Source organism: Apodemus sylvaticus, chromosome 4 (genome assembly GCF_947179515.1).
Source record: "Apodemus sylvaticus chromosome 4, mApoSyl1.1, whole genome shotgun sequence".
NCBI classification, from domain to species: Eukaryota; Metazoa; Chordata; class Mammalia; order Rodentia; family Muridae; genus Apodemus; species Apodemus sylvaticus.
In genome coordinates, this window is record NC_067475.1 from 17,695,378 (window position 1) to 17,709,635 (window position 14,258).

The 14,258-nt window shown below is 37.8% G+C and overlaps 1 pseudogene; it reads right to left on the reverse strand.

Moving 5' to 3' along the window:
- Window positions 1-1,435: 1,435 nt before the first annotated feature.
- LOC127682487 (uncharacterized) overlaps window positions 1,436-14,258 on the reverse strand; it is a 109,457-nt pseudogene continuing 96,634 nt past the window's right edge.

Below are 14,258 nucleotides of genomic sequence, written 5' to 3' on the forward strand. Positions count from 1 at the left end.
ACACAGCTAAGTATGGCACTTATAGAAAAAAACTTAATACGTGCTGATTAAACCAATTTCCATTTCCTCCTCAGACTGGATGAGTTTAAATTATGACTCACTGGACAAATCCAGCCTGTAGCCCATGGTGTCCACCAAGATGGAGCCATGCTTACTGATAGAACATCTGCCTAGCATGTATGAGGCCCTGGGTTCAGTCTCTGGTAAATAAGTCTCTGGTAAAATAAGGAAGAGCACCAGCATGACTGAAACCACAGTTTGAGGACACAGTCCCCCAAGGCAGTGACGTCATGGCAGTGGCAGTGGCACTAACTATAGTGGCAAAGCAGAAGGCATCGGTCACATGGCATCCAGTCTGAACCCCGGGTAGATGGAAGCTGATGCTCAACTTCTTTCTCCCCCTTTGATCTTGTTATTCATCCCATGATTCCAACTCCCAGGATGGTTCCACCCACATTCAAGGTGAGTCTTTCCTTCTCACTTAACCCTTCTGGAAATGCCCTTTAAGCCATGCCCAGAAGTGTGTCTTAGGTGATTTTAAGTCTAGTTAACATAATACGGACACATACTCCACTATGTTCATAGCAGCCTTATTTATAATAGCCAGAAGCTGGAAAGAACCCAGATGTCCCTCAATGGAGGAATGGATACAGAAAATGTGGTATATTTACACAATGGAATACTACTCAGCAATTAAAATCAATGAACTCATGAAATCCTTAGGCAAATGGTTGAAACTAGAAAATATCATCCTAAGTGAGGTAACCCAATCACAAAAGAACACACATAGGATGCAGTCACTGATATATGGATATTAGCCCAGAAGCTCTGAATACCCAAGACACAATTAACATATCAAATCATTCCCAAAAAGAAGGAATGAGAGGGCCCTGGTCCTGGAAAGGCTTGATGCAGCAATGTAGGGGATTACCAAGAGAGAGAAGAAGGAGGGGGTTGATTGGAGAATGGGCAGAGAGAAGAGGGCTTATGGGATTTATGGGGAGGGGGGAACCAGGAAAGGGGAAATCATTTGGAATGTTTACAAAGAATGTAGAAAATAAAAAGAAAAGAAAATTAGCCATCACATTTGACAGAACAAAAGTCACATCCAGTTTTACCACTGGCCAGCAGTGAGTGAGCTCACCCACTGTGGTGGTTTGAATAGGAATGGCCCCTAGGTTCATATATTTTATTTCTTGGACCTCAGGGAGTGTGGTACTGCTTTGGAGGCATTGGAAGGTATGGCCCTGTGAGAGGGAGTGTGTCAGCTGAGGATGGGCTTTGAGGTTTGAAAAGCCCAAGCCAGGCCAGGCACTGTTCTTTTCTTGATGCCTGTAAATGCAGATGTAGAACTCTCAACTACTTGCCCAGTTCCATGATGGCCTGGGTACCACTGTGCTGCCACCATGACTGATCACAGACTAAACTTCTGAAATCATAAGTAAACCCCAATTAAATGCCTTCTCTTATTTTCATAGATATATAAACTATTTATTAACAGCAAAGGCCCAGACACTCTTTTCTTCTTGGACACACCCATAGTACAGCCCCTACAGCCAGTGGTCTTGGTGTGCCGACTGTGAACACAAAGGCCGCAAAACTGGCTCAGCCCCCGGTGGGCTCGAATTTTCTTCAGCCGCTCCAGGTCCTCACACAGCTTGTTGCCTCGACTGTTGGCCAGAACTTGTTTGTACTTTCCCTCCTTTGCATCCTTCTGTCTGTTCGGGAACCAGTCTGAGATCTTGTACTGACGTGGGTTCCATCGATTCTGCATGATGGTGATCACATGCTCCACCTCATCCTCCGTGAGTTCTCCAGCCCTCTTGGTGAGGTCCATGTCTGCTTTCCTCAACACCATGTGAGCATATCTCTGCCCCATGCCCTTAATGGCAGTGATGGCAAAGGCTATTTTCTGCCACCCATTGATGTTGGCGTTGAGTACTCTCAAAATGTGCTGGAATCACTCAGGGATCACTAGACGCGTGGTGGCGGCGGCGGCGTAAGCAGTGGCATGTAGGCCTCCTGTGGAAGCTAAATGCCTTCTTTTATAGGCGTTTCCAGGGTTATGGTGCCTCTTCACAATAGAACATTGACTCAGCAAAGTGGGTTTTGTTAACTGCACAACTGAGGGACCAAAGAGGGTAGAGGCAATGCGAGCTATCTGCTTACAGGGAATAAACAATGCTCAGGCTGAGACACAAAAACATTCGGCCATTACCAACACAAATAATTGCATAAACTGAAAACCAATTGAGAATGTTTTGTTGTGGCACGACAAGGCAGGCAGACTAGATATTTAAACAAGAACATTTAAAATACGCAAAAGAAAAAATGACAAAGACCACATATACACTGAATTTTTACTAGATAATAAACAGTAAACTTTGTTTCAGAAATCTGCTTACAATTTTGTTTCACAGGGATTACCAAGTACATTCGGACACTCCTCTCAAGGCACTTCCATGTTACATTGACCTAGTTTTCTGTTGACCGCCTTAAAAAGTAACAGAGCTTAGTTATCCCCACTAGTAAGTTTTCCTAATCTGTTCTGGATTTATTTAGAGAAATCTGAGAAAGGGGGTTTTGCTTCCATTTGTTCTAGAAAAAAATGCATTTGGGGAAATGAAGAATAAATGATATTATACACTGAAGATCTCCAAACCTAAATCGAGTCTGCTTTCTCCCTCAGTGAACATGGCCACCCTCAGAAACACAGTCCCTGCTGATATTTTACTGTGTGTCTTTCATACTTTCAAGGCAATTATAGTAAATAGGTATGAGGTAGCCATAAGCTATTTTTGCCTGACCCTCCTCCTCTGTATTTCGGTATCACCCTTATAAGTCATTCTCCCATGGCTGAAAGGAAATGTTTCCATCCTGTTTTCTAGCATATTGTATTTATATATTTGCCATGTTGCTTACAAGCAGTGCAAGCCCAGTGAAAGGTTTGTGAACCATTTGGTAAGTGGTTCCTGTTTGAATGAATTACCCAGCTCTCGTGAACAGGCATGCAGGAGCAAAGCAGGCAGAAAAATAATGGCCACATTTGTACTGTGGCACTCTCTCCAGCTATGAGATCCTTACAACCATACAATTTCTCCATGAGGGAAGACAAGATTGCACTGTCATTAGAATAGGTGATCATTAGATTTATCTTTTATATAATTTGTAGATTCTTCAACTATTCTATGCAGCCTCATTACTGCCAAGAGGCCCCTTTACTGAGATGATAAGTAAATAAAGTAGAAATTACACACCAACAAAAATGTGGAATGTGTTGTTTTAGTGTATGTCTGAGAGCTCCCCTCAGCAAACCTAATCTGCACAGCAGTTGCCATTATTTCTACCTCAATGAGCTTCCCTAATTGCTGTGTTATTGCTTGTGAAGGAAATATATTATTAAAGTCCACAAACTCGTGACTTGTTCCCTATCTATTGGCAAATCCCTTGTAGTCCACCAGCTTTTAATCAGTTTCAAACACAGGATCTGCTGAAGGGTCCTCCTCCACCTTACATATCAGTTCATTACAGTTTGATAATATACCCTCATAACAGTCAAGATACATTTATAATTTATTCAAAGACCTGAAGATTTCATTAAAACCAAATCTATTTAATTCTCCATGAATCCACTCAAGATGATTTTGGTGGGGTTTTTTTGTTGTTGTTGTTGTAATGAACAATTAGAAACTCCAAGGACTCAGAACCCACTTTCAGCTGTTAATATTTTATGCTCGGCTGTTGGTTGGCTGCCAGATAATGATCCAATGAGCATTAAAATTTTGTATTAATATTATCTTTACACATGCAGTGTTGCTCAGCCAAAATAGGGGCTTCCATAAGCTTCATCCTATATTAGGTCGTTGCTAAAATGTGTGTTGTTGGTTAGATTTTTGAGGCTGAAATGCTGGACTCTGGAACAGGAATTTTAAGTCTGGTGACCCTGCCTTCCCTTTTCCTGTGGGATGACCAACATTTACTGGCTGTTGGTCAATGTGAAACAAAAATAGCCTCATGTCCTCTGGATTAATTTAAAAAGGGGAATAGGTTTGAAATGCATAATGAATTTTGTTCATCAATATACCTCCCTTAGTTACTGAAAACCATATGGGCCAAAGGCCATACTTAAGTATCAATCAACATGTATAGAAAATTAAGATATTTATACAGGGGTTTGGAAATATCATCATCAATATGATACCTTATTGAATAAGTAGTCATAAGCCCATATACTTGATCAACAATCAACCACTATTTGGATAAATGCATCCCATCATATCAGAGAGTTCAGAGATGTTGCAGCAATCTTAATTTACAAAAAGTGCTGCACCTGGTAGCCTGGAGACTCCACAGTCTTCTGTGCACAGCCTGCCAGGACAGAGTGATCTCACAGCAGTGCTTTCACTTCTGAGTGCAGAGGTGAGATCTCCAACTTCTCTCTGGAGGGGAACAGCTAGGAGCACACAGGGCATACGATCAGTGGAGCAGCTGGAACGAAAGTCTTCCTGCTGCCATTTGCACCAGGGAGGCAGTCAGCTCCATAGCCTTCTGTGCACAGACCTAGCCAGAAGAGAGTTGGTCTCCCCAGAGTAAGGACACAAGCTTACAGGCCAACAGGAGGGACAAACCCCAGCTAGAGGCAGCAAGACCAGCTAGCACCAGAGATAACCAGATGGTTACCACAAGAACCCTACCAACAGAAACCAAGGCCACATGACAACATCAGAACCGAATTCTCTCACCACAGCAAGTCCTGGATACCCCAAAACACCAGAAAAGCAAGAGTTGATTTAAAATTGCATCTCATGATGCTGATAGAGAGCTTCAAGAAGGACTTAAATAACTCCCTTAAAGAAATACAGGAGAACATGGGTCAACAGGTAAAAACCCTTAAAGATGAAACACAAAAATCCCTTAAAGAAATACAATAGAACACAATCATGTGAAGGAACTGAACAAAACCATCCAGGATCTAAAAGTGGAAGTAGAAACAATAAAGAACTCACAAAGTGAGACATCTCTGGAGATAGAAAACCTTGGAAAAAATTCAGGAGTCATAGATGTAAGCAACAACAACAGAATACAAGAGATAGAGGAAAGAATCTCAGGTGCTGAAGATACCATAGAAAGCATTGACTCAACAGTCAAAACAAATGCAAAATGCATAAAGCTTGTAACCCAAACATCCAGGAAATCCAGGACAAAATGAAAAGACCAAACCTAAGGATTCTAGGTATAGAAGAGAGTGAAGATTTCCAACTTAAAGGGCCAGTAAATATCTTCAACAAAATTATAGTAGAAAATTTCCCTAACCTAAAGAAAGAGATGCCCATGAATATACAAGAAGCCTACAAAACTCCAAACAGATTGGACCAAACCAGAAAGTCCTCCCAGCACATAATAATCAAAACACAAAATTCACTAAACAAGGAAAGAATATTAAAAGCAGTAAGGGAAAATGGTCTAGTAACTTATAAAGGCAGACCTATCAGAATTACACCAGACTTCTCACCAGAGACAATGAAAGCTAGAAGATCCTGGCAGACCTCATACAGACTGTAAGAGAACACAAATGCCAGCCCTGACTACTATACCCAGCAAAACTCTCAGTCACCATAGATGGAGAAACCAAGATATTCCATGATAAAACCAAATTTATACAATATCTGTCTACAAATCTAGCCCTTCAAAGGATAATAGATGGAAAATGCCAAACAAGAAAGGAAACTACACCCTAAAAAACAGCAAGAAAGTAATCTTCTTTCAACAAACCCAGAAGATAACCATACAAATATAAAAATAACATCAAAAGTAACAGGAAGCAACAATCACTATTCCTTACTATCTCTTAATATCAATGGACTCAATTCCACAATAAAAAGAGATAGACTAACAGAAATATTTTTCATGTAAATCTTCAATTTTATCAGAAAATGTTTGTAATTCCTCTTCAATTAATTTAGTAATGTATTTCTTTTTTTTTTTGTTTGTTTGTTTTTTGGATTTGGTTTTTTTTGAGACAGGGTTTCTCTGTGTAGCCCTGGCTGTCCTGGAACTCACTCTGTATACCAGGCTGGCCTCAAACTCAGAAAGCTGCCTGCCTCTGCCTCCCAGAGTGCTGGGATTAAAGGCATGAGCCACCACTGCCCGGCTAGTAATGTATTCTTATGTCTACCATTTTATCTGCATTATTTTTCATGATTATCTTCATTTTTAACAAGTTTTTCTATATATTTCTTCTATTTTATCAGAAATGTTTTCCACGTAAATCTCGGATTTTATCACAAAATGTTTTAATTCCACCATCAATTAATTTAGAAAGGTTTTTTATGTGTACCATTTTATCTGTATAATTTTTTATGAAATAGTCAATTTTAGTATGTTTTTCTTTATATTTCTTGAATTCTATCAGAAATATTTTCCATGTAAATCTTCAATTTTACCTGGAAATGTTTATAATTCCACTTTCAATCAACTTGGAATTATTTTTATGCCTACCTTTTTATCTGTATATTTTCCATGATAACCTTCAATTTTAACATGTTTTCCTATATATTTCTTTAATTTTATCAGAAATATTTTCTATATAAATCTTCAACTTATCAGAAAATGTTTATAATTCCACTTTCAATCAACTTAGGAATGCTTTTATGCCTACCATTATTATATCTATATAAAATGTTCCATGATAATCTTCAATTTAAACATGTTTTTCTACAATTTTATCAGAAATGTTTTCCATGTAAATCTTCAATTCTATCATAAAATGTTTCTACTTCCTTTTTCAATTAATTTAGCAATGTTTTTATGTCTACCACTTTAGTCATTAATTTTCATGAAACAGTTTTCATGAAAATAGTCAATTTTAATGTGTTTTTCTATATATTTCTTCTATTTTATCAGAAATATTTTCCAGGTAAATCTTCAATTTTATCATAAAATGTTTTTACTTCCTTTTTCAGTAAAAGAACAAGCTTTTCAAAAAAAAGTGAACATGGAACATTCACTCAGGGATGAAATCAATTAACATCTGTTTCTCATCACCACTCTTCATCAAGTAATATATGACAGTATTTACTATTTCTGTCTCTGAGGTCACATGCAGTGACCTACTCAAACTCTAATCAGCTAAAAATATTTGTAAGAATTAAAAATATAATTAACCTAAATTTACACAGACTAAATATTGTACTTACTTTTTGGAAGATTATAGATGGGGTGGTACAAGTTTAGGTTGTACTGACCTGGTTCATTATACTAGCTTGGTATTCCTAGTTGGAACAGCCATATATATTCCCTAATCCATCTAGCATAGTTAGCTCAACTTTGTCTTAAAAACTTTAAAACTTACCCACACTGTTATCTATGAGCTTCCAGATGCGTCTGCTTTGAGAATGAATAATGTAGACACACCATTCTCTGCCCCATGCCTGGCCACACCCCAAAGTCACAACACTGATTGATAGTTTTTGTTTGTCGTTGTTTTTTGGTTGATTGGTTTTTTGCTATTTGGGGTTCTTTAAAATAACACTATACTGTTGAGGGGAAATATCACCCAAGGTCTGAAAAACAAAAACAAAGGTAGACACTATTCAGTACCTTGAAGCTGACTTTTGATTTGCAATTTGGTCTTCAGCTTTTCCCAAATGTCACAAAAATAAAAGAACAAAAGAATTCTGCTTCTGAAGATGCAATCTGTCTTGTAGAATGTTCACCTATCCTGTGCAAAGCCCTGGGCTGAAATATTAGCACTGTATAAATTGAGTGTGGTAGCCTGTGGCTGTAATCCAAGCAACTAAGAAGTGGAAGTAACAAAATCAGGAGTTCAAGGCCATCCTTGACTACATATAAGTTTATAACCAGCCTTCATTACAGGAAACTACATCTCAAAGATAGTAAATACATTTTGCTTTAAACACAGTTAGCATTTACTAAAGGTTTTATTATTTTGGACACCAGAATAAGATATTTAGTTATTATTAAAAACTCCATGAAGACCAAATTTTAATCTGAATTTGTATTATAAAGGATGTGGATCTCAAAATGTTAGAGTGATCTACCATATACACAAGTAGAAAGACAAAACCTACAAGATCATCTCATTAGATGCAAAAGGCCTTTGACAAAATCTAAGTACCCTCCATGATAAAAAGTCCTGGATAGATCAGGGATACAAAGCATTAAGTTAAGTAAGATATACCTTAATAAAGGCAGTCTACAGAAAACCAATAGCTAACATTCACTTAAGGGGGAAGTGACTCAAAGCACAATAAAATCAGGAACAAGACAAATCTGTCTACTCTCTCCATATCTATTCAATATAGTACTTGAAGTTTTTGTTAGAGCAATAAGACAACTAAAGGAGATTAAGGGATTACAAGTTGGAAAGGAAGAAGTCAAAATATGTTTTTAAATTTTATTTTTTTTTAATTTTTTATTTGATATAATTTATTTACATTTCAAATGATTTCCCCTTTTCTAAGCCCCCATTTCCCGAAAGTCCGGAAAGCCCCCTTCTCTTCCCCTGTCCTCCCACCCACCCCTTCCCACTTCCCCGTTCTGGTTTTGCCGAATACTGCTTCACTGAGTCTTTCCAGAACCAGGGGCCACTCCTCCTTTCTTCTTGTACCTCATTTGATGTGTGGATTATGTTTTGGGTATTCCAGTTTTCTAGGTTAATATCCACTTATTAGTGAGTGCATACCATGATTCACCTTTTGAGTCTGGGTTACCTCACTTAGTATGGTGTTCTCTAGCTCCATCCATAATTTTATTGAAGATATTTGCTGGCCCTTTAAGTTGTAAATCTTCACTCTCATCTATGCCTATAATCCTTAGGTTTGGTCTTCTCATTGTGTCCTGGATTTCCTGGATATTTTGGGTTACAAGCTTTATGCATTTTGCATTTTCTTTAACTGTTGAGTCCATGATTTCTATGGAATCTTCAGCATCTGAGATTCTTTCTTCTATCTCTTGTATTCTGTTGTTGATATTTGCATCTCTGTCCCCTGATTTCTTCCCAAGGCTTTCTATCTCCAAAGTTGTCTCCCTTTGAGTTTTCTTAGTTGTTTCTACTTCTGTTTTTAGATCCTGGATGGTTTTGCTTAGCTCCTTCACTTGCTTGTTTGTGCTTTCCTGTAATTCTTTAAGAGATTTTTGTGTTTCCTCTTTCATGACCTCAGCCTGTTGACCAAAGTTCTCCTGTATTTCTTTAAGAGATTTTTGTGTTTCGTCTTTCATGACCTCAGCCTGTTGACCAAAGTTCTCCTGTATTTCTTTAAGTGTTTTTTGCATTTCCTCCTTGTTGGCTTTTGTATTCTCCTGGATTTCTTTCAATGATTTTTGTGTCTCCCTTGCAAGGGCTTCTAACTTTTGATCCATTTTCTCCTGAATTTCTTTAAGTATGTCCTTCATGTGTTCCTGTACCAGCATCATGACCAGTGATTCAAATCCAAATCTTGTTTTACTGGTGTGATGGGGTATCCAGGACATGTTGGTAGAGGAGAATTGGGTTCAGATGTTGCCATATTGCCTTGATTTCTGTTAGTGACGTTCCTGCGTTTGCCTTTTGCCATCTAGTTCTCACTGGTGTTAATTTGTCTTGTCAGTGATGGACTCACCAGTGCAAGCTGCCCCTTCCCAGTTGGCCTCTGGTGCACAGCTTACCTCCTGCACTGCTTGTAGACAGGGTGCTGCTGCCCAGGCTGACATCAGAAGATGAAAAGGTCTCCATGTTCATTATTTTTCCTTCTCTCATTTTGTCCCACGGGCCCTTCACATTTATTTTGTGACTCGGTGTTTCTACGGGATTCGTGAGTGTGGAAATGAGTGGGTCTCTGCATCTCTATCTGTTTACTGGGACTTTTCTTCAGCTATTCTTTTTTGTTTGTTTGTTTGTTTGCTTTGTCTCAATATGAAATGTAGGTTTATATCATATCATGTCATGTCATATCATATCATGTCATACTATATATTTTGTTATCATTACTTAGAGGCCTGTTTGCTTTTTAATGAGACAGAAATGGGGTAGATACTGATGGAAGGAGAGGTAGAGAAGGACTTGCAGGAGAAAAGGGAAAGGAAACTTCAATCAGGATATATTTTGTGAGGAAAACTATATTTCCAATAAAGGAATAAAGAAAAGAAAAAATTTTTTAAATGTGAATTTAAATGCAGCTTCTCATTGTTTGATTACTCAAATGCATGCATAATAAAAAGATTCATTTAATCTAGCCAAAAAAAACCCAAGTTTTTAATATTTGATATTGCTAAATGAAGTTTCAACAATTAGCAAGGATTCATTCTTTCATTGTCCAAAATAAGAATGAAAATTTAAAGACACTCAGGATGTGCAAAGCTGTTCTCAGAAATTATAAAGTGCTTAATTTTGCAAAGACTGGGAAACAATTTCAAAAGCTGTTTTATAATATTCACACATTATTTAGGAAAAAAAGATATAGATTCCTCCATTCAACTTAATGTTTTAATATTATGATTCTCTAAAATAAATTTTAAAAGTAAAATAAATAACTCTGCCATGATGCCCCAAGACAAGAATATTAAAAATATAGTTTGTATCAGCCAAGCAAGAGTTGAGGAAGGGATCTGTCTTTAGTTCCTTAAGATCCCAAGTCTAGATCCACTATGTGCCAACCGGGTGCCCTGAAATATTTTGCTTCATTTTCCTTATGTGCAGTGGAAACGAAATAATAATTCTTTCTACTTCCTGGACTTCTTACAGCAATTAACATATTGTTATGTCTAAGGCTCATTAAAACAAGACTTAGCAAGTTAGAGCTTAGTAAGTGGAGAATATTGATCCAATCAGCAGACACTGACTGTCAATCACAATCTAAATTTTTATAACTAGTTTTTTCCTAGACAGGAAAGGAATTTCATCAAACTGTAACTAAGGCTGCCCTCTTCCTCCCTCTATATCACAGGCTAACCTCAAACTCATGGCAATCCAACAGCCTCAGCCTTCCAAGGGTTGTAATTATAGGCACAACCCATCAACCTGGCCATTCCACTATGTTACAGACACTAGTTGAGTACTGGAGATTTAGAAAAATTGGCTAAAAGAATTGTCTTCATGAGGTCTATTTAAGCACTAGACAAATAAGCAAAACATGTAGCATAAGAAGGATGCTATATGTGTCATGTGACTTGAGCGCTAAGGTAGTGGGATGTAAAGTCCACTATGCCATGGGTTTCAATGAAGATGGAGGAGCCTTATGAGAGGGGAGGTTTTTGTTCATGTCTGATAGAGATAAATAAGCAAGCCAAACAATACATTTAGACTGTACAAGGAAACACCTTGTCCAACACTCCAAAAAGGAATATTGGATGTGTTCCAGAAGCAGTATTAGCTCCAAATATTATGTATGGATGTGCATGCCCAAGCCTTTTTAGAAAAGACCAGGTCTATTGTCTCTTTTCCTCTCTCAGCACCAGGAGAATAGGAGGTACATTTTTTGGTTAAAAAAATGTCTGGGTCTACAGCAGAGTGACAGTATTTGATTAGGTAGTCCTACCTCTCACCTAGAGAACATTCAAGGGTAGCTTCTTGGTAGCATGTTCAGTATAAGAAAAGCTTCATGGATTGGTAAATTCATGCCAATCTGATTGATTCCTTTTTATTCGTACACAGATGCACAATTCTGAACTACTCCAGCCCACCCTGTCCTATGGTCACATGAACTTGAACTCCACTTTGGAGAGAGAGGCAATGTTTTATCTGAGTCAGAAAACATGCTGGCATATATTTACATTGAGTGAAATACCAATTACATCTAGCTACAGTGTGAAATGCTTCTTTTATGTGCATGGGAGATCAACCATATAAGGCATAATAACTTCCTTCTGAACTCAGAGCTTGTCCTACGCTACCTTCTCCCGGCAGGAATGGCTGGCAGCTCTCTGTGAAGTAAGTAGAAAGCCACACTGTGTCAAACCATCAGCCACTAATGAAATAAACAAAAAGTTTTCTTACCTGAGGCAGGTGCCAACGCCTGCTACTCTAAGTGCCCCCACTGGACACAATTTAGACTGGCTTTCAAATGTTAAAAACAAACAGGTTCTCCTAAGTGCAATTAAAACTAAGCCACATATCCAGTCTATTGATACAATGGAGCTATTTTGTTTCCAGGGCTCTTAAGGGTTTTCCTAAGAATATCACATAATTTGATAATTATTGTTTTATGCTAATGTATGACAAGGAATTCCAAAAACAGTCATGAGCCTCCTAAACTTTTTTAATAATCTTAAATCAATAGAATTTCTCCAAAGAGCACAGTAGTTACCACTCCATTATGGTGCAGTATGGTTTAATTTAAATGATTAAGCATACTGTTTTAATAAGATGTATTTCCACATTAAAAATACTTTTTATCCCCTTCTGACCCATAGCTCCCTTTTGCTACATGGGAATGAAAGCCTAATTCCCAGCCATGACAATTATTTTGCTATTTCTTTCTGACTTAAGGGATGTATCAGAGAAGTTTAGCTTCGTTTAGTTATTTGAGACAATTTGAAAAGCCTCCCCCCTCAAGTTCACACGTATCTACAGAATTACCATAAATCAATTTATGCCACTGGCTAACTTCCATAGCCAAGTGAAAGAAGGTATTCTAAGAAGCATGCCAGTGTGGCAGCTATAACCCTAGATCGTCTCTGTCAAACCATGAGGTGTAGACATTCTGTTGACAAGCATCCTTTCAGGTCAAGAGAAATAAGCATCAACATCTGCAGATTCCAGAATGTTCTTGGGACTGGAGAGGAATCTCAGCAATTAAAACTACTCACTACTCTTGCAGAGGACCCAACTGGCGACTACATGTAACTCTAGTTCCAGAGGGTCTGATGGTCTCTTTTGGTATCTACTGGCAAATGCATTTGTGTTGTATACATAAACCCATGCAGCTATATACACATACATATAACTTAAAAAAATTATGAAGAATTTTCTTAACAGCTTTACCCAAAATACCTGGGGGAAAAAAGCTGATCATTTAACTGCCAGTGCATATTAGTACCTGTAATTAATAGAGACAATGAAAGGACAGCAATCTCTGGCAAGAGAAAAAAAGTTGGGAATGTAGAGCATCACAACATGGCAGTACCTGGTGGAAGAATATCCTCAGTCAAATACATAAAATCCTCAGACTTCTGAGCCTACTGAAAAATGCATGAAAGGGTGATCAGAAAAAAATGGACCATGAACAAGAGAGATGCTAATATAATTAACTATTGTAATTACCTATCCTTCATCACCCCAAAGTGAACAGTGAACAAATTCACAGTGCTCTGCAAAATCACCAAGGTCCCTAAGATTTTACACAGGCATATCACTGACCTCAATTTTTTTATATCTTTCTCCTCCTATATAGAAACCTATTGCTACAGATCCATCTCTGAAATGCAGGTAGGAAAAATTATTTTGCTCCCAACCCCATGGTTGACAATTACACAGAATATTCCTCATTATTGTTTTCAGTACATTCTCCAAGCAACCAATCGTGATTTCTCATTATTGACTGAGGAGATAAAAAGTATTTATTGCGGCTACAGAGATGGTTTAGGGGCTGACAGCACTTCACAGCTCCTGCAGGGGACCCACATTCAATTCTCGGCAACCACATTGTGGCCCACAACTGTGTTTAACTCCAGTTCCTGAGGATCCAATGACCTCTTATGATTGAAGGCATCAGATATTCATGAAGTTTACAATAAAAAAATTATAAATATTTTTGAAAAGGAAGTAAAGGATTCGTTATTTTTACCCTGGCTACTATGGTGTCCTGACATCAATTATCCAAGTTATTCAGTAATAAGGAATAACAATTTTATTGTGTTGTGATAATATATTTAATTTGGTTAACAAATTCTCTGCAAAGCACACAGTTGCTTCTAGTTTTCTTACTATCATGATAAACTTTATCATGGCCATATACCTAAAATACACAAGAAGATAAGTCACACAAGATCAACTCAGACTGTTCCGCTCACATAACACATAGCCTGGCATTCAGTACATGTTTGCTGTGTAACCAAGAGAAGGGAAGGACTTCAGGAAACACCATAATCTAAGCATTCAATGAAGTAAGGAGATTAAGAGGAGAAAATGAATTTGCTCATGAAAAACTTGAGCAAATTATACACAAAGAAGAGGGAAGGGTTAATATGTAGATTGGGCATTCTGGGATAATTAGAAAATGTAGAGGCACCCATCCTAGATGTAGAAATAGTACAAGAATTTG